This window comes from Salmo salar, chromosome 20 (assembly GCF_965601325.2).
Source record: "Salmo salar chromosome 20, fSalSal1, whole genome shotgun sequence".
In the NCBI taxonomy this organism is placed as follows: Eukaryota; Metazoa; Chordata; class Actinopteri; order Salmoniformes; family Salmonidae; genus Salmo; species Salmo salar.
The window spans coordinates 83789984-83817976 of NC_138310.1; the positions used below are offsets into that span (position 1 = coordinate 83789984).

Sequence of the window (27993 nt, forward strand, 5' to 3'; positions counted from 1 at the left end):
GGGCTGAGCAAGCACCCTTGTGTGGTCCCTTCTGTTGAAGATCAGCGTAGCGGAGGTGTTATTGCTTACCTTCACCACCTGGGGTCGGCCAGTCACGAAGTCCAGGACCCAGTTGCAAACGACGGGGTTCAGACCCATGGCCCAGAGCTTAGTGATGAGCTTGGGCACTATGGTGTTGAAGGCTGAGCTGTTTTCAATTAACAGTATTCTTACATACGTATTGGTCTTGTCCAGATGGGATAGGGGCAGTGTTGAGTCATCCGTGGATCTGTCGGGGCGCTATGTAAATTGTAGTGGGTCTAGAGTGTCGGGGAAGGTGGAGGTGATTTGATCCTTAACCTCTTGGGGCTAGGTGGGACGCTAGCGTGCCACCTGTGGTGCACTCCATCAACAGCAGGTGCATTTCAAGAGCGGCAAATTTGAATCCAAATAAATGTCAAAATTCAAATTTTTCAAAAATACAACTATGTTACACCATTTGAAAGATAAACATCTCCTTAATCTAACCACGTTTTACGATTTCAAAAAGGTTTTACGGCGAAAGCATAAATTTAGAGTATGTTAGGACAGTACATTTACAAGAGTTGTGTGTAATGTTTTGTCAAGTCAAAGACAGGGTCACCAAAACCATAAAACCAGCTAAAATGATACACTAACCTTTTACAATCTCCATCAGATGACACTCCTAGGACATTATGTTAGACAATGCATGCATTTTTAGTTCTATCAAGTTCATATTTATATACAAAAACAGCGTTTTACTATGGCATTGATGTTGAGGAAATCGTTTCCCTCCAATAACCGGCAGTCAAGTCAGCGTCAGAAATTAAATAATTAAAATTAGAAAACATTGGTAAAATATTATATTGTCATTTAAAGAATTATAGATTTACATCTTTTGAACGCAATCAACTTGCCAGATTTAAAAATAACCTTACTGGGAAATCACACTTTGCAATAATCTGAGCACTGTGCCCAGAAAAATACGCGTTGCGATACAGACTAGACGTCATGTTGGGGAGATCTAAAATCGAAAATACTATGTAAATAATCCATTACCTTTGATTCTCTTCATCAGATGTCACTTCCAGGTATCACAGGTCCATAACGAATGTAGTTTTGTTCAAAAAAGCTCATCATTTATGTCCAAAAATCTCCGTCTCGTTAGCACATGATGTAAGCCAGCCGGACTTCTCGTCATGAACGAGGGGAAAAAATATATTTCCGTTCGTTCAAACATGTCAAACGTTGTATAGCATAAATCATTAGGGCCTTTTTTAACCAGAACATGAATAATATTCAAGGTGGACGAATGCATAGCCTTTTATAACGTATTGGAACGAGGGTACCCAACATGAAGTAGCGCGCCAGGTGTCTAATGGGACATCACCGTTCCATGGCTCTTGTTCGGTCAGATCTCCCTCCAGAAGACTCAAAACACTTTGTAAAGGCTGGTGACATCTAGTGGAAGCAATAGGAAGTGCCAAAATATTCCTAAACCCCTGTGTTTTTCAATGGGAGAGGTTTAAACTCAATACAACACATCAGGTATCCACTTCCTGTCAGAAAATGTCTCAGGGTTTTGCCTGCCAAATGAGTTCTGTTATACTCACAGACACCATTCAAACAGTTTTGGAAACTTTAGAGTGTTTTCTATCCATATATAATAAGTATATGCATATTCTAGTTACTGGGTAGGATTAGTAACCAGATTAAATCGGGTACATTTTTTTTATCCAGACGTGCAAATGCTGCCCCCTAGACCCAACAGGTTAACTCTCTTAAATGTCTTACTCATGTCGACCACGGAGAACGAGAGCTCACTGTCCTCGTGAGCGGTGGTGGCTCATGTCGGTGGCACTATGTTTTCCTTGAAGCGGGGAGAAGAATGTGTTTAGCTTGTCCGAGAGCAAGGCATCGATGTCCACAACGTGGCTGGTTTTCCCTTTATTATCTGGAGACCCAGCCATATACATCTCATGTCTGAGCTGTTGAATTGAGAGTCCACTTTGTGTCTGTACTAACATTTTCCCTGTTTGATTTCTATATGTTCCCAGTCACCTTGCCATGGTTAAATGCAATGGTTCGCACTTTTAGTTTTGCGCTGCCATCTATCCACGGTTGGATAAGTTCTAATCGTCACAGTGGGAACACCATCCTCTGTGCACTTCCTGATGTACTCAGTCACCGACTCAGTGTATACGTCAATACTATGCTCAGAGGCAACCCGGAACATATCCAAGTCCACGTGATCAAAACAATCTTCAAGCAAAGATTCCAATTGGTCAGACCAATGTTGAACAGTCCTTATCACATGTACTTCCTGTTTAAGATTCTGCCTATATGAGGGGAGGAGCAGAATGGATGTATGATCTGATTTGCCGAAGGGAGTGCAGGGGAGGGACTTGTAGCCATCCCGGAAGGGGGAGTAGCAATGGTCAAGAGTTCTCGATGAGCGAGTAAGACAGGAGATGTGTTCATAAAACTTTGGGAGCGTTTTCCTCAGATTTGCTTTATTAAATTACATGTAAATAACTATCCAGTAAATGTACATTGATAGACAGTGACAGACAGAGAAGGGAGAGTGTTGGTAGTGGTGGGGGAGGTAGACAGGAAGTGAAACACTGCTCCATCGTCTACACGCCTCTGTCTTCTTCCATCATCCCTTTGTCTTGGGAAACGTCATTGCAGATGGAGGGAGTGTGAAAGACATATTGCATCCCCCCAGCCCAAACATACAGAACTGTAAACAGTATTAAAAAGAGAGCAGAAAAGAGTGTGAGGGACATGAGAAGAGAGTGTAGGAGAGAGAGAGTAAAATAGAATAGATGACGCAGGAACCTCAGACCTTATGACCTTGTAGTCAATAACTTGAATCATGATGGTATAATGGAAGTGTGTGTGTGTGTGTGTGTGTGTGTGCCTGTGCGCACGTATGCGTGCGTGGGTGTGTGTGTGTGTTCTTTTTTCCTCACTGTTGATGGGGTCACTACAAGTGTCTACATCTCTGCAACCTGTTTAAAGAGCTGATAAATAACCTGATAAACAATCATCCTAAATGTCCTTTATTAAATACAAAAAGCTGATAAATAATCATCCTGAATATCCTGTTTAGAAACAGGCAGGCTGATGGACACTGATAACCCACGCTGGCAGTTTCACAGCACACATAGAAAAGCTGCTACTTTCTATTCCATCAAATTGCAGCAGTCTGTCCATGTGAACATGATCGTTGAGTCATATGAGAATGAATGTAAGCATATGTAACTACTAAATGTGTACACAGGATCTTCCACTCTTAGTTACCTAAGAGATACGGGGTAATGTGATGTGGAGAAGAACCTTAATGAGGAAATCTGTGAGTCAGATACCACTAATGAGCTGGAATGCCCTTGAACCCTCTCTATGTTATATTTCTACATCTCCTGCGGGAGAGCCATGACCAACCATGTGTTTCCCTCTGAAACACATGAGAGAGATGTTGATTACTAAGGGACATTAACAGTTTGTGTGTGTGTGTGTGTGTGTGTGTGTGTGTGTGTGTGTGTGTGTGTGTGTGTGTGTGTGTTTCGTTTTGTGTGTGTGTGTGTTTGTTTTATCTGTGGCAGTGATCATGTCTGTGAGTGTAATCCGGTGTTGATTGTTATGGGAACATTATCTATCCCCTTAGACACGCTCCCAACACATTCCTTCTTTGGAACGCTGCTGCTCTGCCGTCACGGCAATAAACACCGGGAATTCACTCCGACACACAAGACCCCCAGGGCAGGATTTAGGAAAAAGAGATTGCTATATTTCTGTTACCATAACACACACATAATATGAGCAGGCAGGATTCGGGAAACAGAGATCACAGGATTCTAATTTTCTCTAGAAGAGAGACAGAGCAGCAGACACAGGTGTACATGTGTTTGTGTTCTAGCAGAAAGGTTCCCATGCTTTTTCCATTTCCAACCCAGGGCTTGGATAAGGCCTCACACATTACTGTTTTGAAAGGCTATCACCTAAGACAGAATTTGTGATAGCTTTGGATCCTCCTTCCCAACCCAGGAATTTAGTCAGCAATTGAGTGCCAAAACCATAAATAAAAGACCATCAATAACAAACCGGTCCTCCCCTGAATGGCTTGTGGGAGGATTACAGAGATAAATCAGTAAAGAGTGTCCGTTCAACATATAAAATAAAATAACATTGTATTTGTCATATGCGCCAAATAATCTAAGGGACAATTTAAATAGTCCGGGTGGCCATTTGATTCATTGTTCAGCTGTCTTATGGCTTCAGGGAAGAAGCTGTTACGGAGCCATTTGGACGTAGACTTGCCACTCCGGTACCGCTTGCCGTGCGTAAGCAGAGAGAACAGTCTATGACTTGGGTGACTGGAGTCTTCGACCAGTTTTTGGGCCTTCCTCTGACACCGTCTAGCATATAGGTCCTGGATGGCAGGAAGCTTGGCGCCAGTGATGTACTGGTCCGTACACACTACCCTCTGTAGTGCCTCACGGTCGGATGCCGAGCAGTTGCATTACCAGGCGGTGATGCAACCGGTCAGGATGATCTCGATGGTGAAGCTGTCAAACTTTTTGAGGATCTGAGGACTCAAGCCTAATCATTTCAGTCTCCCGAAGGGGAAAAGGTGTTGTCGTGCCCTCTTCACAACTGTCTTGGTGTGTTTGGACCATGTGAGTTTGTTGAAACTCTCGACCCACTCCACTACAGCCCCGTCAATGTGAACGGGGGCATATTCGGTCCTCCTTTTCTTTCAGTCCACGATCAGCTCCTTTGTCATACACTCATCTGTTCAATTTCAGGAAGAGAGAGGAGAGGAGAGGAGAGGAGAGGAGAGGAGAGAGGAGAGGAGAGGAGAGGAGAGGAGAGGAGAGGAGAGGAGAGGAGAGGAGAGGAGAGGAGAGGAGAGGAGAGGAGAGGAGAGGAGAGGAGAGGAGAGGAGAGGAGAGGAGAGATAACCTTGGACTGATCGGAATAGGATTGGGGAACAAGTTTAAGCCTGAAACTCATTGCTCTAAGAACTCACACTCTCACAAAGTTACACACACATATACTGTACACACACACTCATAATAATGCCCTTTTTAGAAATGCGCAAATGGACATTTTGGAAGTGATCAGTGTTTTGCGTCTCAGTTGAAATAAATGAGCAACCAATAAATAGGAATGTTGTTTCATTTGAAAGGGTAATTGTTAAATAATCATATGCATTCAAAAAGCCACGTTGCTGTTCCCAGAAGGATAGGTTAGATGAGGTACCAGAAGGGGCAAACACACACACACAGCTGATGCAAAAATGCAAAACAGTGTTGTTACTACAGTGCGGAGAGGTAGAGGAGAACAGGAGTAGCCTGGGAGAGGAAATGAGAAGTGCGGAGAAGAGTGGAGAGGGGAGGGGAGGAGAGGGGAGGAGAAGAAAAGGGAAGAGAAGAGAGGGGATGAGGGGGGAGGAGAAGAGAAGGGAGGAGAAGAGAGGGGAGGAAAGGGGACAGGAGTGAAAGAGAGGAGAGGGGAGGAGAGGTAGGAGAGGGAAGGAGGAGAGGGGAGGAGAAGAGAGGGGAGGAGAGTGGAAGAGAGGGGAGGAGAGTGGAAGAGAGGGGAGGAGAGTGGAGGAGAGGGAAGGAGAAGAGAGGGGAGGAGAAGGGAGTGGAGGAGAGGGGAGGAGAGTGGAAGAGAGCGGAGGAGAGTGGAAGAGAGGGGAGGAGAGTGGAGGAGAGGGAAGGAGAAGAGAGGGGAGGAGAAGAGAGTGGAGGAGAGGGGAGGAGAGGTTGAAGTGAGGGGAATAGAAGAGAGGGAATGAGAGGGGAGGAGAGTAGAAGGGAGGAGAGGGGAGGAGCAGAAAGGGAATGAGATGGGAGAAGAAGAGTGGGGAGGAGAAGAGAAGAGAGGGAAGGGGAGGAGAGAGGAGGAAAAGAGAAGGGAATAGAGAGGGGAGGAGAGGGAATGAGAAGAGAGAGGAGGAGAAGAGCGAGTAGGAGAAGATTAGAGGAGAGGGAAGGAGAAGAGAGGAGAGGGAGAGGAGAGGAGAGGAGAGGAGAGGAGAGGAGAGGAGAGGAGAGGAGAGGAGAGGAGAGGAGAGGAGAGGAGAGGAGAGGAGAGGAGAGGAGAGAGAGGAGGAGAAGATTGGAGGAGAGTGAAGGAGAAGAGAGGGGAGGAGAGTGAAGGAGAAGAGATGGGATGAGAGGAGAGGAGAGGAGAAGAAAGGGGAGGAAAGTAAAGGAGAGGAGAGGGGAGGAGAAGAGAAGAGAGGTGAGGGGAAGAGAGGTGAGGGGAAGAGAGGGGAGGAGAAGAGAGGGGAGGAGAGGGAAGGAGATGAGAGAGGAGAATAGCGAGGTGGAGAAGAGAGGGGAGGGTAGAAGAAGATGGTGGAGGAGAGGGATGGAGGAGAGGAGAGGAGTGGGGAGTTAAGAGCGGGGAGTAGAAAAGCGGGGAGGAGAAGGGCAGGGAGGAGCAGGGGGGGAGGAGAAGGGCGGGGAGGAGGAGACCGGGGAGTTAAAGAGGGGAAGGAGAAGAGGTGAGGAGAAGAGAGGGGAGAAGAGGGGAGGACAGGAGAGGGGAGGAGAGGGAAGGAGATGGGAGGGGAGGAGAGGAGATGGGATAAGAGGGGAGGAGAAGAGAAAGCAGGAGAGGAGAAGAGAGGGGAGGTGAAAATAAAAGTCAAAATACAATTTAAATATGCGTGTTTTTTGTGGGAGATGCAGATACATTTGAAGTTGGAAGTTACACACTCCTAAACCAAATTCATTGAAACTCAGTTTTTCCCCAATTCCTTACATTTATTCCTAGTAAAAATTCTGTCTTATGTCAGTTAGGATCACCACTTTATTATAAGAATGTGAAATGTCAGAATAATAGAATAGAATGATTTATTTTGCGTCCCACCTACTCAACAGCCAGTGTAATCCCGTGGCGCGTTATTCAAATTACTCAAAAATGCAATAACTTTTTTCAAACATATGACTATTTTACACCATTTTAAGGACAAGACTCTCGTTAATCTAACCACACTGTCCGATTTCAAAAAGGCTTTACAACGAAAGCAAAACATTAGATTATGTCAGCAGAGTACCCAGCCAGAAATAATCAGACACCCATTTTTCAAGCTAGCATATAATGTCACATAAACCCAAACCACAGCTAAATGTAGCACTAACCTTTGATGATCTTCATCAGAAGACAACCCTAGGACATTATGTTATACAATACATGCATGTTTTGTTCAATCAAGTTCATATTTATATCAAAAACCAGCTTTTTACATTAGCATGTGACTAGCATGTGACTAGCATTCCCACCGAACACTGCCGGTGAATTTACTAAATTACTCACGATAAACGTTCACAAAAAGCATAACAATTATTTAAAGAATTATAGATACAGAACTCCTCTATGCACTCGATATGTCCGATTTGAAAATAGCTTTTCGGTGAAAGCACATCTTGCAAAATTCTCAGTAGATAGCCCGGCATCACAGGGCTAGCTAATTAAACACCCAGCAAGTTTAGCACTCACCAAAGTCAGATTTACTATAAGAAAAATGTTATTAGCTTTGCTGTCTTCGTCAGAATGCACTCCCAGGACTTCTACTTCAATAACAAATGTTGGTTTGGTTCAAAATAATCCATAGTTATATCCAAATAGCGGCGTTTTGTTCGTGCATTCAAGACACTATCGAAAAGGGTAAATAAGGGTGACGAGCATGGCGCAATTCGTGACAAAAAAATTCTAAATATTCCATTACCGTACTTCAAAGCATGTCAACCGCTGTTTAAAATCAATTTTTATGCCATTTTTCTCATAAAAAAGCGATAATATTCCGACCGGGAATCTGCGTTTAGGTAAACAGACGAAAGAAAATAAAGCATGGGGTCGACTCGGGCACGCGCCTAAGCCCATAGTACTCTGATCGGCCACTTGCCAAATGCGATAAAGTGTTTCAGCCAGAGGCTGCCTCGATATCGTTCAGCTTTTTTCCCGGGCTCTGAGAGCCTATGGGAGCCGTAGGAAGTGTCACGTTATAGCAAAGATCCTCATTCTTCAATAAAAAGAGCCAAGATGAAACACAACTTGTCAGACAGGCCACTTCCTGCATGGAATCTTCTCAGGTTTTGGCCTGCCATATGAGTTCTGTTATACTCACAGACACCATTCAAACAGTTTTAGAAACTGTAGGGTGTTTTCTATCCAAAGCCAATAATTATATGCATATTCTAGTTACTGGGCAGGAGTAGTAACCAGATTAAATCGGGTACGTTTTTTATCCGGCCGTGTCAATACTGCCCCCTAGCCCTAACAGGTTAAATTGTCTAACTTGGGTCAAATATTTCGGGTAGCCTTCCACAAGCTTCCCACAATATGTTGGGTGAATTTTGGCCCATTCCTCCTGACAGAGCTGGTGTAACTGAGTCAGGTTTTTAGGCCTCCTTGCTCGCACACACTTTTTCAGTTCTGTCCACAAATTTTCTGTAGGATTGAGGTCAGGGCTTTGTGATAGACACTCCAATACCTTGACTTTGTTGTCCTTAAGCCATTTTGCCAGAACTTTGGAAGTATGCTTGGGGTCATTGTCCATTTGGAAAACCTATTTGCGACCAAACTTTAACTTCCTGACTGATGTCTTGAGATATTGCTTCAATAAATCCCCATAACTTTCCAACCTCATGATGCCATCTATTTTTTGAAGTGCCCCAGTCCCTCCTGCAGCAAAGCAACCCCACAACATGATGGTTGGGATGGTGTTCTTCGGCTTGCAAGCCTCCCCCTTTTTCCTCCAAACATAACAATGGTCATTATGGTCAAACAGTTCTATTTTTGTTTCATCAGACCAGAGGACATTTCTTCAAAAGGTATGATATTTTTCCCCATGAGCAGTTGTAAACCGTAGTCTGGCTTTTTTATGGTGGTTTTGGAGCAGTGGCTTCTTCTTTGCTGAGCAGCCTTTCAGGTTATGTTGATATTGGACTCGTTTTACTGTGGATATAGATACTTTTGTACCTGTTTCCTCCAGCATCTTCACAAGGTCTTTTGCTGTTGTTCTGGAATTGATTTGCACTTTTTGCACCAAAGTACATTCATCTCTATGAGACAGAACGCATCTCCTTTCTGAGCGGTATGACAGGGTTAATGGTCCCGTGGTGTTTATACTTGCATACTATTGTTTGTACACATGAACGTGGTACCTTCAGGCATTTGGAAATTACTCCCTAGAATGAACCAGACTTGTGGAGGTCTACAATTATTTTTCTGAGGTCTTGGATGATTTCTTTTGATTTTCCCATGATGTCAAGCAAAGAGTCACTGAGTTTGAAGGTAGGCCTTGAACTACATCCACAGGTACACCTCCAATTGCTCAAAGTATATCAATTAGCCAATCAGAAGCTTCTAAAGCCATGAAATAATTTTCTGGAATTTTCCAAGCTGTTTAAAGACACAGTCAACTTAGTGTATGTAAACTTCTGAAACACCGGAATTGTGATACAGTGAATTGTAAGTTAAATAATCTGCCTGCCAATTGTTGGAAAAATTACTTGTATAATGCACAAAGTAGATGTCCTAACCGACTTGCCAAAACTATAGTTTGTTAACAAGAAATGTGTGTAGTGGTTGAAAAACGAGTTTTAATGACGCCAACCTAAGTGTATGTAAACTTCCGACTTCAATTATAGGTATGAAATGGGGAGGTAGGGATTAAAGTACAAGGTTTGTGTGTAGAGCAGTGTCAGTGGCGGCCATTTTTTACAAGCATGGCCTTATTTCTATTACAGAATACTGGATGATTGAACAGTACAATTACCAGAGTTCATTTACAGTAACTCCTGCACTATTAAAATGAAGTGATTTGTAGAAGCAAAACTAGTGGCAACTGAACTGCCAACTTGGAGTATTGAAACACATCATCTTGAGATGTTTATTTTTCTGATCAAATGTTTTTATTTAGTAATAATAATTGACAGCAAACATAAATACATACAACATGAAGATACACCCCCCCCATTACAATCCCACCCCACCTGAGGACCTAAGAGATAAAATTAAAGAAAAATAAAAATAAAACATCAAAAATCAAAGCAAAACATCACAAAGTGTTTTTGCACCAAGAATCCATTGGTTCAAAGTGTCTTCTTTAGCTCTGTGAATGACATCCAAAAAAGTGGAGGCTTCCATCGTACTGCTATAAAACATTTTCCAGCAGTTAGGCCAGCAAGAAGAATGCACTTCTGACAGAGAGATAAATTAAGTACAGAGAAATCATTTAAAAGTGAAACAAAAGGAGATGCAGGAATATTCTCTGACAACAACAAATTTTAAACTACTTTATCCCAGGATATAGACACCCGAAGGCATTTCCTAACCATGTGTAAAAAGGTACCAGGTTCATTAAGAGGGCACAATTTACAGGAGGTATCATTCAAAATGTTCAAATGAAACAGCTCATGAAGAGTTAGATAAGTCATGTGTCCAAAATTCTAAAGGATCTGTTGGTGATAAGGATTCCTGGAAGATATCATCCTGAGATGTTTTGAAACATAACATGGTGTGTTGTAACACCACTTAATCAAGTGATTTACAACACCTTGCGAAGGACTAACAGAAAAGATTGAGAACACTATTTTGGTGTTTCGAGTCCTGTTTAGTGCAGGATCATCTCTTTTGGTGTTATTTAGTCACTCTAAAGCCTCTAAACACCATTGTGATCTTTTGAATCCTTTCTCATGAAGAATTAGAAACCTTTGTCTGAAATGTAAATATTTGATAAATCGCCATTTTATAACTTTTGTTACATTTTTAGTCTTTATATGAAATGCAAGGTGATTAACCTGTTAGGGCTAGGGGGCAGTATTTACACCGCCGGATAAAAAACGTACCCGATTTAATCTGGTTACCACTCCTACCCAGTAACTAGAATATGCATATACTTATTACATATGGATAGAAAACACCCTAAGGTTTCTAAAACTGTTTGAATGGTGTCTGTGAGTATAACAGAACTCATTTGGCAGGCAAAGAACTGAGAAGGTTTCATGCAGGAAGTGGCCTGTCTGACAAGGTGTCGTTCTTCTTGTCTCTGTTTATTGAAGAGTGGGGATCTTAGCTGTCCCGTGACACTTCCTACAGCTGCCATAGGGTCTCAGAAGGCGGTAAAAAGCTGAATCGTGGCTTTGCAGGCTCTGGCTGAAAAAAAGTAGCGCGTTTGGGTAGTGGCTGGTTACAGTACTGTGAGACTCAGGCTCGTGCCCGCGTCGACCGAAAGCTTTGTTTACTTTCCTCTGTTTAGCTAAATGGACATTCCCGGTCGGAATATTATCGTTTTTTTACGAGAAAAATTGCATAAAAATGGATTTTAAACAGCGGTTGACATGCTTCGAAGTACGGTAATGGAATATTTAGATTTTTTTTGTCACGAATTGCGCCATGCGCGAGACCCTGATTTACCATTTCAGATAGTGTCTGGGACTCACGAACAAAACGCCGCTATTCGGATATAACGATGGATTATTTTGGACCAAACCAACATTTGTTATTGAAGTAGCAGTCCTGGGAGTGCATTCTGACGAAGACAACAAAAGGTAATCAAAGTTTTATAATAGTAAATGTGATATTGGTGAGTGCTAAACTTGCCGGGTGTCTAAATAGCTAGCCCGTGATGCCTGGGCTATGTACTTAGAATATTGCAAAATGTGCTTTCACCAAAAAGCTATTCTAAAATCGGACATATCGAGTGCATAGAGGAGTTCTGTATCTATAATTCTTAAAATAATTGTTATGCTTTTTGTGAACGTTTATCGTGAGTAATTTAGTAAATTGTTAGCGAATTCCCCGGAAGTTTGCGGGGAATTTGCTAGTTCTGAACGTCACATGCTAATGTAAAAAGCTGGTTTTTGATATAAATATGAACTTGATTGAACAAAACATGCATGTATTGTATAACATAATGTCCTAGGGTTGTCATCTGATGAAGATCATCAAAGGTTAGTGCTGCATTTAGCTGTCTTCTGGGTTGTTGTGACATTATATGCTAGCTTGAAAAATGGGTGTCTGATTATTTCTGGCTTGGTACTCTGCTGACATAATCTAATGTTTTGCTTTCGCTGTAAAGCCTTTTTGAAATCGGACAGTGTGGTTAGATTAACGAGAGTCTTGTCTTTAAATAGCTGTAAAATAGTCATATGTTTGAGAAATTGAAGTAATAGCATTTCAAAGGTTTTGAAAATCGCGCCACAGGATTCAACTGGCTGTTACGTAGGTGGGACGAATTCGTCCCGCCGGTCCCATAGAGGTTAAATCCAAAGAGTTCCATTGAGTTCAATCCCTACATTTTCTTTACTTTTGTTTGTCCTCATTAATGATTGAGCAACATTTTAATTGGAATATTTTTTTATTATTTTGGTAAAATGAAATTAACAAATCATTGAAACGACTTGAATGCATTTTTTAAAATATATTTTATGACAGTTATGAAATGACAGACGGGATGGTGATAGGTGGGAGAAACAGATTGAATGGTTGGAGCAGGGAACTGATTCCTGGTCTTCGGTGGGGAGAGGGCTGACGTGTCTAAACCGGTTGCTTTCTCACTAAACCACGGGCTCTGCATAACTTGCATTCATTTTAATAAAGTATGTGTTGGTTGCTTTTTTTGAGTCAATTTCAATTCACCCCAGAACAATTTCTTGCAGTGTGGCTGTGTGGGTGAGTTGGTAAACCTTTAATGAAAAGTACCATCTTACTGCCCCTTCTTGAAAACAATAAAGGTGGAATTCCACAAAAAAATATTCTTCATAGGCCCATATCATCAATAGAAAATGTGGTTATTAACCATTGCATTTTTCATTATCATTTTTTGACCCCTTTTTCGTGATATCCAATTTGTAGTTACAGTCTTGTTCCGTTGCTGCAACTACAGTACGGACACCCTCCCGTAACCCAAATGACGCTGGGCCAAATGTGCGCCGCCTCATGGGTCACCCGGTTGAGGCCGGCTGCGACACAGCCCGGAATCGAACCCAGGTCTGTAGTGACACCGAAAGCATTGCGATGCAGTGCCTTGGACCGCTGCCCCGCTCGGGAGGCCAACCATTGCATTTCTAAACCATTGATTGTATGAGAAACACAGCTTGTGTGTTTTGATGCTGCCTTTTACATGCACTGAAACCCTCAAAAAGTTTTTTCACAACACTCTCTTAAAAAGACCAATATCCAGCTTTAAGAATCACTTTGGGTGTTTCAGTGTACACAGTTTCTGTTTTAAATCATATTATGTGCATTAAAACACTTACATTGGGTTTACATTTAAAAACCCTCCAAATACCAGATCTCAGCTACTTTAACCTGTTGGGGCTAGGGGGCAGTATTTGCACGGCCGGATAAAAACGTACCCGATTTAAACTGGTTACTACTCTTGCCCAGAAACGAGAATATGCATATAATTAGTAGATTCGGATAGACAACACTCTAAAGTTTCTAAAACTGTTTGAATGGTGTCTGTGAGTATAACAGAACTCATTTTGCAGGCCAAAACCTGAGAATATTCCAAACAGGAAGTGCCCTGTCTGACAATTTGTTGTCCTTCTGTTGCATCCCTATCGAAAATACAGCATCTGTGCTGAAACGTGACATTTTCTAAGGCTTCCATTGGCTCTCTAAAGCCGGCAGAAAGTGGAATGTGGTGTCTGCTGTCTCTGGGCAAAGAACAGCAGCTCTGTTTGTGAGTGGTCAGAGACTACTCCATTTTTTTCTTTCAGCCTTTGAATGAATACAACGTTGCCCGGTTGGAATATTATCGCTATTTTACGAGAAAAATCGCATAAAAATTTATTTTAAACAGTGTTTGACACACTTAAACCACTTCGGACGCATTTGGCCCAGCGTTTTAGAAACTTTAGGGTGTTTTCTATCCAAATCAATCAATTATATGCATATTATAGTTTCTGGGCAGGAGTAATAACCAGATTAAATCGGGTACATTTTTTATCCGGCCGTGAAAATACTGCCCCCTATCCTAAAAAGGTTAATATTGTTTAACGTATTTGATAATTTGCCAATGTACCCCACGTTGGCAGGCATTTCTGAGCACCCCCTCACAACAGTGAGGCGAGGAAATTTCTGTTTGCGACAACCAATCATATCGCCGTCTGCAACCAGGAAGTAACCAATAATTGCACTCGCCAACCAATCAGAGACGCCAGTGCAACCAGGAGGTAACCAAGAATTGACCAATGAGGGTAGAGCTATGGCGGGACCTTTAAACTCTAGTCAAGAGGACCATGGAAAAATGTATTTCATTTCAGGTAATTTTGTTTGAGAGTTTTCTTTCTTTTCTGAAGTAACGTTAGCGTTTTTGTTGTCTGCTGTTTTTATTGATCATCATCATCGATCGGAATATCTAGCAGGTAAAATCAGTGCATTCGGCTACAGTAATATGTTAGCACGGTTCGGTTAACAAGATTTACAGTGAAGCTACAGTAACGCTATCTAATGCGAAGGTAGACTAGTGTTTTGACACTGACACAAGTGATCGAAGTAACGTTAGCTAGTTTAACGTCTGAATCTGACCATCAAAATAGTCTGTTAACCCCACTGTTTTCATACTAATCTGGAGTTATTATCTTCATTAATGATGATGTTTAGTTTATGGAGATAATAGATAAGTAAATTAAGGGATCGTCTTTTGATGGTGTTTAATCTATTGATCTAATTAAATTAGTAGTTCTACTTTTCAGCCCTTCCAGCCTGTATTTGAAGTATTTATAGTGATGACTTGCATTTTAAATTATATACTAGGCCTTCACGGTATGTCTCATGTGATATGATAACCTGTTCTTTGGGGAATTTATCATCAATACATTTCTCGTGTGGGGATGGTGTTGTCTTTTGATTTCAGGGAGAGACGTATACCTTCCCAAGGGATGGCAATACATTTGGCCTGATGTGGACCATAGTGGTCGGGGAATGGGATTCCAGAGATGGACTTTGCCAGGGTTGACAAAATGTGGTGGGACCGCCCTCCACCAGCATCTGCAGCTCAGTAGAGATGGAGAGGTACTTTGCAAATCCTCTGCTGCTCTGGATGCCCAGGAAGCCCTGGCATGTAAAGCTGTATTGTCCACATTCTGTGCAGTAGGAAGGTCATCAGTTGGAACATATGGTTCCTTACACTGTTCCACGCAAATAGACTGGTAATGGCAAAATAATTTAATTAATAATTTAATTCAGCCTTCATATTTAATACAAAAAGCAACACATTTCTCTTTGTGAAATATTATTATTGACTTATTCCATTCTCAGTCCGGTGTATTCTCATGTATATATAAAAAAAAAAATCTTTTTTTTTCTTTAGGGGAGCTGATAGGTTTGGAGTACCTCTTCGATCAGACTGGTTTGGTGTTGCAGGATTACAAGGCTGCCATTGAGGAACTGGAGACAGGTGATCCTGATGTCCAAGGGGAGGATGATGAGGGCTTTGTGGAGCTTGTGGAATTTCAAGACCTGACAGTTCTAGTGCTGGAGACAGCCCTGCCTCTTGTTGGCACCTTTCGTCCTACTCCCAACCCCTCTAGCAGCATCCAGGCCACAGCTGCATCAATCAGTCCCCTGTCCTCCACTCCTCTACGGGCTACTCCACCACCTGGGCTTCTCTCCTCCACACCTGTGCTAGTCAGTCCCTTGTCCTACGTTCCTGTTCGGGCTAACTTTACTCCTTAGTCCATGTACCATGAATGTTATTTTTAAAGTGTGAATTGGCTCTGGCAGTCAAAACAGCCAAATACTCCATCTAAAGTATTGGGATAGTGAAATGTTTTGTTGTTTTGGCTCTGTACTCCAGCACTTTGGATTTGCAATGATACAAAGTGCAGACTGTCAGCTTTAATTTAAGGGTATTTTCATCCATATTACAGCACTTTTTGTACATAGTCCCATAGTTACATAGTAATTTAAGAGGAACCAAAAGTATTGGAATAAATTCACTTATGTGTATTAAAGTAGTCAAATGTTTAGTACTTGGTCCCATATTCCTAGCACGTAATAATTGCAACAAGTTTGTGACTACAAACACTTGCTCCTTGTTTTGGTTGTGTTTCAGATTATTTTGTGCCAAATATAAATGACTGATAAATCATGTATTGTCATTTTGGAGTCACTTACTGGAAAAAAAGAACAGAATATGTTTCTAGACACTTTGTCACGGCTGTCGTTGGTAATGGAGGACCAAAACGGAGCAGGTATGTGTATACTCATCTTCTTTATTATAAGGAAAGAAGGCAAACCCAAAATAAACACGTATACAAAAAGAAACACACCGACAATAAACAGTCCTGTAAGGCTTGACGCTATACACAGAACAATCTCCCACAAATGACAAACACACCCTAATATATGGGACTCTCAATCAAAGGCAAATAGACAACACCTGCCTTCACCTGAGAGTCCCAACCCCAATTAACCAAACATAGAAACAGACACGCTAGACTAAACATAGAATACATGAAAATCAAACAGTGCCCAAAAACCCCGGAATACTTAAATCAAATGCCCCTTCAACAAACACACCACCCCGAACCACATAAAATGAATACCCTCTGCTACGTCCTGACCAAACTACAATGACAATTAACCCTTATACTGGCCAGAACGTGACACACTTCTACATTAATCAAAATCAAATCAAATTTTATTTGTCACATACACATGGTTAGCAGATGTTAATGTGAGTGTAAAGAAATGCTTGTGCTTCTAGTTCCGACCATGCAGTAATATCTAACAAGTCATCTAATAATTTCACAACAACTACCTTATACACACAAGTGTAAAGGAATGAATAAGAATATGTACATAAAAATATATGTATGAGCGATGGCTGAACGTCATAGGCAAGATGCAATAGATGGTATAGAGTACAGTATATACATATGAGATGGGTATGTAGGGTATGTAAACATTATATGAAGTGGCATTGTATAAAGTGGCGAGTGATACATTTATTACATCCAATTGTTCATTATTAAAGTGGCTAGAAATGAGTCAGTATGTTGGCAGCAGCCACTCAATGTTAGTGATGGCTGTTTAACAGCCTGATGGCCTTGAGATAGAAGCTGTTTTTCACTCTCTCAGTCCCCGCTATGAGGCACCTGTACTGACCTCGCCTTCTGGATGATAGCGGGGTGAACAGTCAGTGACTCAGGTGGTTGTTGTCCTTGATGATCTTTTTGGCCTTCCTGTGACATCGGGTGGTGTAGGTGTCCTGGAGGGCAGGTAGTTTGCCCCCGGTGATGCGTTGTGCAGACCTCACTACCCTCTGGAGAGCCTTACGGTTGTGGACGGAGCAGTTGCCGTACCAGGCGGTAATACAGCCCGACAGGATGCTCTCGATTGTGCATCTGTAAAAGTTTGTGAGTGTTTTTGGAGACAAGCCGAATTTCTTCAGCCTCCTGAGGTTGAAGAGGCGCTGCTGCGCATTCTTCACCACGCTGTCTGTGTGGGTGGACCATTTCAGTTTGTCCGTGATGTGTACGCCGAGGAACTTAAAACTTTCCACCTTCTCCACTACTGTCCGGTCTATTTGGATAGGGGGCTGCTCCCTCAAGTCCATGATCATCTCCTTTGTTTTATTGACATTGAGTGTGAGGTTATTTTCCTGACACCACACTCCGAGTGTCCTCACCTCCTCCCTGTATGCCGTCTCATCGTTGTTGGCAATCAAGCCTACCACTGTAGTGTCGTCTGCAAACTTGATGATTGAGTTGGAGGCGTGCATGGCCACGCAGTCATGGGTGAACAGGGAGTACAGCAGAGGGCTGAGAACGCACCCTTGTGGGACCCCAGTGTTGAGGATCAGCGGGGTGGAGATGTTGTTTCCTACCCTCACCACCTGGGGGCGGCCCGTCAGGAAGTCCAGGACCCAGTTGCACAGGGCGGGGTCGAGACCCAGGGTCTCGAGCTTAATGACGAGTTTGGAGGGTACTATGGTGTTAAATGCTGAGCTGTAGTTGATGAACAGCATCCATACATATTTATTCCTCTTGTCCAGATGGGTTAGGGCAGTGTGCAGTGTGATTGCGATTGCATCGTCTGTAGACCTATTGGGGTGGTAAGCAGATTGGAGTGGGTCTAGGGTGTCAGGTAGGGTGGAGGTGATTTGGTCCTTGACTAGTCTCTCAAAGCACTTCATGATGAAGGAAGTGAGTGCTACGGGGCGATAGTCATTTAGCTCAGTTACCGTAGCTTTCTTGGGAACAGGAACAATGGTGGCCCTCTTGAAGCATGTGGGAACAGCAGACTGGGATAAGGATTGATTGAATATGTTCGTAAACACACCAGCCAGCTGGTCTGCGCATGCTCTGAGGATGCAGCTTGGGATGCCGTCTGGGTCGGCAGCCTTGCGAGGGTTAACACATTTAAATGTTTTACTCACGTTGGCTGCAGTGAAGGAGAGTCCACAGATTTTTGTAGCGGGCCGTGTCGGTGGCACTGTATTGTCCTCAAAGCGAGCAAAGAAGTTGTTTAGTTTGTCTGGGAGCAAGACATCTTTTTGTAGTCCGTGATTGACTGTAGACCCTGCCACATGAGCCGTTGAATTGCGACTCTACTTTGTCTCTATACTGACGCTTAGCTTGTTTGATTGCCTTGCGGATGTGGATGCTACCAGGATTACAGATACTCCTGATGAATTGTGAATAATGATGATTGAGAAAGTTACAGATGCTCAAATATCATACCCCCAAGACACGCTGTATGACAAGGGCTATGTTGAGAGGTAGCTTGCAAGTAAGGATTTCATTGCACTGTTTACACCCCACTGTATTCTGTATATATGATGATTAAAATTGGATTTGATTTAATTGGTTTTGATTTTTGACCGTAAAGATGCTTGCCATTTCAGGAGGCAGTTATAAAAGACAGTACTCAAGGGATATTTATCTCTGGATAGATTTGGCCAGGAGCGCTGTACTGCCCCGAGTTGTTAACCAAGCAACAAGGCAGTTCAGCCTTTAGAGGTAGCAGACCTTCAAGTAGGTTGTTGAAAATGATCTGTGGTATGCTGGGTATTTGGTGGCATTGATGAAAAGTGATGCAAAAAACATGCTGCCAATCAGATTACTTTGTAGGAGTCCCACCATCCAGCATCCAGTCCATACCTCTAACCGCATCAGGCATCTGCTCCTGTACGGACTACTCCACCACCAGCTGGATCTCTGTCCGTGGCCTTGACACCTGTGCCCGGCAGGGCCTCTGTTCATGATCTCCACACCTGTGCCCAGCTGGGTCTCTGTCCATGATCTCCACACCTGTGCCCTGCTAAGCCTCTGGCCGTGCCCTCGACACCCGTGGCCGACACCTGTGCCCTGCTGGGCCTCTGTTCATGATCTCCACACCTGTACCCGGCTGGGCCTCTGTCCGTTCCCTCGACACCCATGCCCAACACCTGTGCCCTGCTGGGCCTCTGTTCATGATCTCCACACCTGTACCCGGCTGGGCCTCTGTCCGTTCCCTCGACACCCATGCCCAACACCTGTGCCCTGCTGGGCCTCTGTTCATGATCTCCACACCTGTGCCCGGGTGACACTCAGTCAGTCCCGTCCGCTGCTCCTTACGGGCTGGGCAGTCTGATGGAGCCAGCGATCAGTCGCTCTCCATTTTCAGTTAATTATATATTTTTGTAATTATTTTTGTTCAATTGTTTGTCCCTCTGTGGTGTTTATTTAACTGTATATACAGCATCATTTGTCATTGATGTATTTATTACTCAACAGTATTCTCCCCTTCCTCTTAATTCACTTTGAGCACAAAAGCCCTTAGCTGAATTCTCTAATTACATTTGTTCAATTAATGTCAGTCTTTGAATGCTCCATTGTATAAACTATTTAATTTTCCTGCTTGTGTGCCTTGTGCACTGATTTCAAACAATTACAGTAAATTTGTCATTCTCACGTCTTTCTCCAATTCTGTGTCTTCAGTTACTTCCTTCATTTAAAATCAAAACAATTTTGTCAACATTACGTTTTCAATGTGAATTTATCAACTAACCTGTTGGGGCTAGGGGGCAGTATTTGCACGGCTGGATAAAAAAACGTACCCGATTTAAACTGGTTACTACTCTTGCCCAGAAACGAGAATATGCACATACTTAGTAGACTTGGATATAAAACACTCTAACGTTTCTAAAACTGTTTGAATGGTGTCTGTGAGTATAACAGAACTCATATGGCAGGCCAAAACCAGAGAAGATTCCATACAGGAAACGCCCTGTCTGACAATTTGTTATCCTTCTGTTAAATCTCTTTCGAAAATACAGCATCTCTGCTGTAACGTGACATTTTCTAAGGCTTCCATTGGCTCTCAGAAGGCGCCAGAAAGTGGAATGACGAGTCTCCTGTCTCTGGGCAAAGAACAGCAGGATAATTTGTGAGTGGTCAGGCTGGGGACAGTGACATTGGAGATGCGCGTTCATGACAATTCTCCATTTTTTTCTTTCAGCCTTTGAATGAATACAACGTCGCCCGGTTGGAATATTATCGCTATTTTACGAGAAAAATAGCATAAACATTTATTTTAAACAGCGTTTGACATGCTTCGAAGTACGGTAATGGAATATTTTGAATTTTTTGGTCACAAAATGCGCTCGCGCGTCACCCTTCCGATAGTGACCTGAACGCACAAACAAAACTGATCTATTTGAATATAACTATGGATTTTTTGGAACAAAAACAACATTTGTTGTTGAAGTAGAAGTCCTGGGAGTGCATTCTGACGACGAACAGCAAAGGTAATCAAATTTTTCTAATAGTAATTCTGAGTTTAGTGAGCACCAAACTTGGTGGGTGTCAAATTAGCTAGCCTGTGATGGCCGAGCTATCTACTCAGAATATTGCAAAATGTGCTTTCGCCGAAAATCTATTTTAAAATCTGACACAGCGATTCCATAAAGGAGTTCTGTATCTATAATTCTTAAAATAATTGTTATGTATTTTGTGAACGTTTATCGTGAGTAATTTAGTAAATTCACCGGAAGTTTGCGGTGGGTATGCTAGTTCTGGACATCACATGCTAATGTTAAAAGCTGGTTTTTGATATAAATATGAACTTGATTGAACAAAACATGCATGTATTGTATAACATAATGTCCTAGGAGTGTCATCTGATGAAGATCATCAAAGGTTAGTGCTGCATTTAGCTGTGGTTTTGTTTTTTGTGACATATATGCTTGCTTTGAAAATGGCTGTGTGATTCTTTTTGGCAGGGTACTCTCCTGACATAATCTAATGTTTTGCTTTCGCTGTAAAGCCTTTTTGAAATCGGACAATGTGGTTAGATTAATGAGAGTCTTGTCTTTAAAATAGTTTAAAATAGTCATATGTTTGAGAAATTGTATATAGCATTTTTGAGGTATTTATATTTCACGCCACGTGATTCCACTGGCTGTTGGCTAGGGTGGGACGCGCGTCCCCCTGCCCAGGGAAGTTAACGGCAACATCCGGTGAAGCTGGAGTGCGCCAAATTCAAATTACAAAATTGTAATATTAAACATTCATGAACAAACAAGTGTCCTACATGATTTAAAAGCTTACCTTCTTGTTAATCCAGCCACCTTTTCAGATTTCAAAAAGGCTTCATGGCAAAAGCATACCATGTGATTATCTGAGGACAGCGCCCCACTCACAAAAGCAATTAAAACATTTTTCAAACCAGCAGAGACGTCACAAAAGTCAGAAATAGAGATAAAATAAATCACTTACCTTTGAAGATCTTCCTCTGTTTGCAATCCCAAGGGTCCCAGCTACACAACAAATGGTTGTTTCGTTCAATGAAGTCCTTCTCTATATCCCCAAAAAGTCAGTTTAGTTGGCGTGTTTGATTCAATAATCCAGACGTTCCGCTAGTTTAACATGCATTCAAAGGAATCCCAAAATGTACCAATAAACTTCGTCCAAACAAGTCAAACAATGGTTCTAATCAATCCTCAGGTATCCTTATATGTAAATAAATGATAGAACTAAAGACGGAATGTAGTATGTTCAATACCGGAGATAAATAACGAGGTGTGTGCCCTCATCCATGCGCGCCACAAGACTACAGTCAAAATGAGAGCCACCTTGAAAAACTACAATTACTAAGTCATTTTTCAAAAAACAAGCCTGAAACCCTTTCTAATGACTGTTGACATCTAGTGGAAGCCACAGGAACTCCAATCTGGGAGCTATTTATTTGTATATCCCATAGACAAGCGTTGAGTAGGACAATGACCTCAAAAATATTCTGGATGGATTTTCCTTGAGTTTTCGCCTTCAATATCAGTACTGTTATTGTCACAGACATTATTTTAACAGTTTTGGAAACTTCAGAGTGTTTTCTATGTTTTCAATTATATGCATATCCTAGCATCTGGGCCTGAGTAACAGGCAGTTTACTTTGGGCACGTAATTTATCCGAACTTCCGAACACTGCCCCCTAGCCCAAAGAGATTTTTAAGATGTTGCTACAACTTGATTGGAGTCCACCTGTGGTAAATTCAATTGATTGGACACGATTTGGAAAGGCAAACACATGACTATATAAGGTCCCACAGTTGTCGGTTCATGTCAGAGCATGGAAAAAAATGTCTGCAGCATTAAAGGTCCCCAAGAACACAGTGGCCTCCATCAATTTTTTAAATGGAAGAAGTTTGGAACCACCAAGACTCTTATTAGAACTGGCCGCCCCCGGCCAAACTAAGCAATCGGGGGAGAAGGGCCTTTTATCAGCTAGGTGACCAGGAACCCGATGATCACTCTGACAGAGCTCCAGAGATCCTCAGTGGAGATGGCAGAACCTTCCAGAATGACAACCATCTCTGCAGCACTCCACAAATCAGGCCTTTATTGTAGAGTGGCCAGACGGACGCCACTCCTCAGTAAAAGGCACATAACAGCCAGCTTGGAGTTTGCCAAAAAACACCCAAAGGACTCTCAGACCATGAGAAGCAAGATTCTCTGGTCAGATGAAACCAAGATTGAACGCTTCGGCCTGAATGCCAAGTGTCACGTCTGGGGGAAACCTGGCACCATCCCTACGGTGGAGCATGAAGGCGGCAGCATCAGGCTGTGGGGATGTTTTTCACTGGAAGGGACTGGGAGATTAGTCAGGATCAAAGGAAAGATGAACGGATCAAAGTACAGAGAGATCCTTGATGATAACTTTCTCCAGAGTGCTCAGAACCTGAAGACTGGGGCAAAGGTTTACCTTCCAACAGGACAACAACTCAAAGCACACAGCCAAAACAACACAGTTGTGGCTTCGGGACAAGTCTCTGAATGTCCTTGAGCAGCCCAGTCAGAGCCCAGACTTGAATCTGATCGAACATCTCTGGGGAGACCTGAAAATAGCTATGCAACGACGCTCCAATTCAATCTGACAGAGCCTGAGAGGATCTGCAGAGAAGAATGGGAGAAACTCCACAAATACTCCACAAATACAGTTGTGCCAAGCTTACCCAAGAAGACTCGAGGCTGTAATCACAGCCAAAGGTGCTTCAACAAAGTACTGAGTAAAGGTTCTGAATGTATAATTAAGTAAATATGATTTTTCATTTGTGAATATTATTGAAATAAATGTTTTTATAATTTCACAGAAAATTCTAAAAACCTGTTTTAGTTTTGGGGAATGAAGACATTGGGGGAGCTGGGCATGACGCCACTGGAGGAGTTGGGAGATGAAGCCACTGGGGGAGCTGGGAGATGAAGCCACTGGAGGAGCTGGGAGATGAAGCCACTGGAGGAGCTGGGGCATGAAGCCACTGGGGGAGCTGGGGCATGACGCCACTGGAGGAGTTGGGAGATGAAGCCACTGGGGGAGCTGGGAGATGAAGCCACTGGAGGAGCTGGGAGATGAAGCCACTGGAGGAGCTGGGGCATGAAGCCACTGGAGGAGCTGGGAGATGAAGCCACTGGAGGAGCTGGTAGATGAAGCCACTGGGGGAGCAGGGGAAGAAGGCCACTGGGGGAGCTGGGAGATGAAACCACTGGGGGAGCTGGGGAAGAAGGCCACTGGGGGAGCTGGGAGATGAAGCCACTGGGGGAGCTGGGGAAGAAGGCCACTGGGGGAGCTGAGTCAGGAGGCCTCTGGGGGGACCATTCAAGGCTGAGAATCAAAAGAACACTTTACTGGCTTGTTTGCTCTCTCAATCCCTGTCATGAAAAAGCCTTCAGAACAGCCCTAATAAAATACACACACGTACACAGCGGAGGAATCAAATACACACACGTACACAGTGGAGGAATCAAATACACACACGTACACAGTGGAGGAATCAAATACACACACGTACACAGTGGAGGAATCAAATACACACACGTACACAGTGGAGGAATCAAATACACACACGTACACAGTGGAGGAATCAAACACACACACAGCGGAAGACGACCATCCCTCTTATAGTTCTTTGAATCACAGAAAACAAAACGGAGCAGAAAATGTACAAATCAACAAACCACTCATGGACATTGTAGTTTACCCCAGGGTCAAACACACACAGATACACACACTCACTCAACTCACACACAGAGACGCACACATACACACAGACACACACACTCAACTCACATGCACAGACACACATGCACACTCACACACGCACGTGCATACTCACGCATACACACAAACATAGGCCTACAATGCACACACATCCACACACACACACACACACACACACACACACACACACACACACACACACACACACACCACACACACACACACACACACACACACACACACACACACACATATATATGATGTCATAGAAATATCCTTTTGATACACTATGACCTTTTGAAAAAGGTCTTGGTCCATGCCTGGGGTACACATGGCCATGCACCAGTTATTGAGTTACACACATGCCGACACACACACCCCTATACACCCACACACACACGTACTATACGCAGAGACACACACCTCTACCCCTTGCTCTCTCACTCCATCCCTCTCTCCTTTCAACTCTCTCCCTCTAGACGGTTATTCACGACATTTTTACTCATGCATATTCATGATGACCCCTGCAGCAGGCTCATATAGAGTTCCTCACCGTGGCAATATCACCAAAGTGAGGTGGGACTCTGAGGTGACAAACTCTGCAGAGCAGGAGAGTACTGCATCAGCACATAACAACATACTTCTCTCTCTCTCTTGCTCTCTCTCAGTTCAACTCAATGGGGCGTTATTGGCATGGAAAACATGTTTACATTGCCAAAGTAGGTGAAATAAATGGTAAACAAATGTGCGAAGACACAAAACAACATGAATAAAAAACTGTTAGAAATGAACAGTAAATGTAAAGACATTTCTCAATGCAATGGGCCATCAATCTTGCTGCTTTGATTGCGGACTGCGGTATTCCGCCGAACAGATTTGAGAGTTTATCAATGTTTGATTTGTTTTAAAATTATTTCTGGGTCTGTGTGATCTGTGGGAAATATGTATTTCTAATGTGGTCATACATCTGACAGGAGTTAAAGAAGTGCAGCTCTGTTTCCACCTCATTTTGTGGGCAGTTTGCACATACCTTATAAAGATCCGCCCTATTTATTACATTTTCGCCTGAAATTACATCCCCAAATCTAACTGCCTGTACCTCAGGCCCTGAAGCAAGGATATGCATATTCTTGAGACCATTTGAAAGGAAACACTTTACAATTTCCCGAAATTTGAAAGAAATGTAGGAGAATACAACACATTAGATCTGGTAAAAGATAATACAAAGAATAAACCAACCCTTTTTTTGTATTTTTTTGTACCATCATCTTTGAAATGAAGAGAAAGGCCATAATGTATTATTCCAGCCCATGTGCAATTTAGATTTTGGCCACTAGATGGCAGCAGTGTATGTGCAATGTTTTAGACTGATCCAATGAACCAATGCATTTATGTTCAACATTTTGCATCAAGACTGTCTAAATGTGCTTAATTTGTTTATTAACCTCTATGGGCTAGGTGGGACGCTTGCGTCCCACTTACGTAACAGCCACTGGCAGCCTGTGGCGCGATTTTCAAAACCTTAAAAATCCTATTACTTCAATTTCTCAAACATATGACTATTTTACAGCTATTTAAAGACAAGACTCTCGTTAATCTAACCACACTGTCCGATTTCAAAAAGGCTTTACAACGAAAGCAAAACATTAGATTATGTCAGCAGAGTACCAAGCCAGAAATAATCAGACACCCATTTTTCAAGCCAGCATATAATGTCACCAAAACCCAGAAGACAGCTAAATGCAGCACTAACCTTTGATGATCTTCATCAGATGACAACCCTAGGACATTATGTTATACAATACATGCATGTTTTGTTCAATCAAGTTCATATTTATATCAAAAACCAGCTTTTTACATTAGCATGTGACGTTCAGAACTAGCATACCCCCCGCAAACTTCCGGGGAATTCGCTAACATTTTACTAAATTACTCACGATAAACGTTCACAAAAAGCATAACAATTATTTTAAGAATTATAGATACAGACCTCCTCTATGCACTCGATATGTCCGATTTTAAAATAGCTTTTTGGTGAAAGCTGATTTTGCAATATTCTAAGTACATAGCCCAGGCATCACGGGCTCGCTATTTAGACACCCGGCAAGTTTAGCACTCACCATAATCATATTTACTATTATAAAAGTTTGATTACCTTTTGTTGTCTTCGTCAGAATGCACACCCAGGACTGCTACTTCAATAACAAATGTTGGTTTGGTCCAAAATAATCCATTGTTATATCCGAATAGCAGCGTTTTGTTCGTGCGTTCCAGACACTATCCGAAATAGTAAAGAAGTGTCGCGCGCATGGCGCAATTCGTGACAATAAAATTCTAAATATTCCATTACCGTACTTCGAAGCATGTCAACCGCTGTTTAAAGTCAATTTTTACGACATTTTTCTCGTAGAAAAGCGATAATATTCCGACAGGGAATCTCCTTTTCGGCAAACAGAGGAAAAAATCCCAAAGGCGGGGGCAGTCGGGTCACGCGTATAAGCCCAGTGTCCCTTGATCGGCCACTTGAGAAAGGCGATAATGTGTTTCAGCCTGGGGCTGGAATGACGACATTCTGTTTTTTCCCGGGCTCTGAGCGCCTATGGACGACGTGGGAAGTGTCACGTTAGAGCAGAGATCCTTAGTAAATGATAGAGATGGAAAAGAAGTTCAAGAAATGGTCAGACAGGCCACTTCCTGTAAAGGAATCTCTCAGGTTTTGACCTGCCATTTGAGTTCTGTTATACTCACAGACACCATTCAAACAGTTTTAGAAAATTTAGGGTGTTTTCTATCCATATGTAATAAGTATATGCATATTTTAGTTACTGGGTAGGAGTGGAAACCAGATTAAATCGGGTATGTTTTTTATCCAGCCGTGTCAATACTGCCCCTAGCCCTAACAGGTTAATAACTTTCAAGTTAAAAACTGTGCACTCTCCTCAAACAATAGCATGGCATTATTTCACTGTAATAGCTACTGTAAATTGGACAGTGCAGTTAGATTAACAAAAAATTAAGCTTTCTGCCAATATCAGATATGTCTATATCCTGGGAAATTGTCGTGTTACTTACAACCTCATACTAATCACATTAGCCTACATTAGCTCAACCGTCCCGTGGATGGGACACCAATCCTGAAGACGTTTAACTTCATTGGGATAGGGGGCAGCATTGGGAAGTTTGGATGAAAAGTGTGCCCAGAGTAAATTGCCTGTTACTCAGGCCCAGAAACTAGGATATGCATGTAATTGGTAGATTTGTATAGAAAACACTCTAAAGTTTCCAAAACTGTTAAAATACTGTCTATGAGCATAACGGAACTCATATGGCAGGCAAAAACCTGAGACAAATCCAACCAGGAAGTTGGAAATCTTAGGTTTGTAGTTTTTTAAGTGATTGCCTATCCAATATCCTGTGTCTGTGGGGTCAGATTGCACTTCCTATTGCTTCCAATAGACGTCAACAGTCTTTAGAAGT

At 42.5% G+C, this 27993-nt stretch overlaps 1 pseudogene; it reads left to right on the plus strand.

Annotated features, from left to right (window-relative positions):
- LOC123729192 (cholinesterase-like) overlaps positions 1-19567 on the plus strand; it is an 80499-nt pseudogene extending 60932 nt beyond the window's left edge.
- The last annotated feature ends 8426 nt before the right edge of the window (positions 19568-27993 follow it).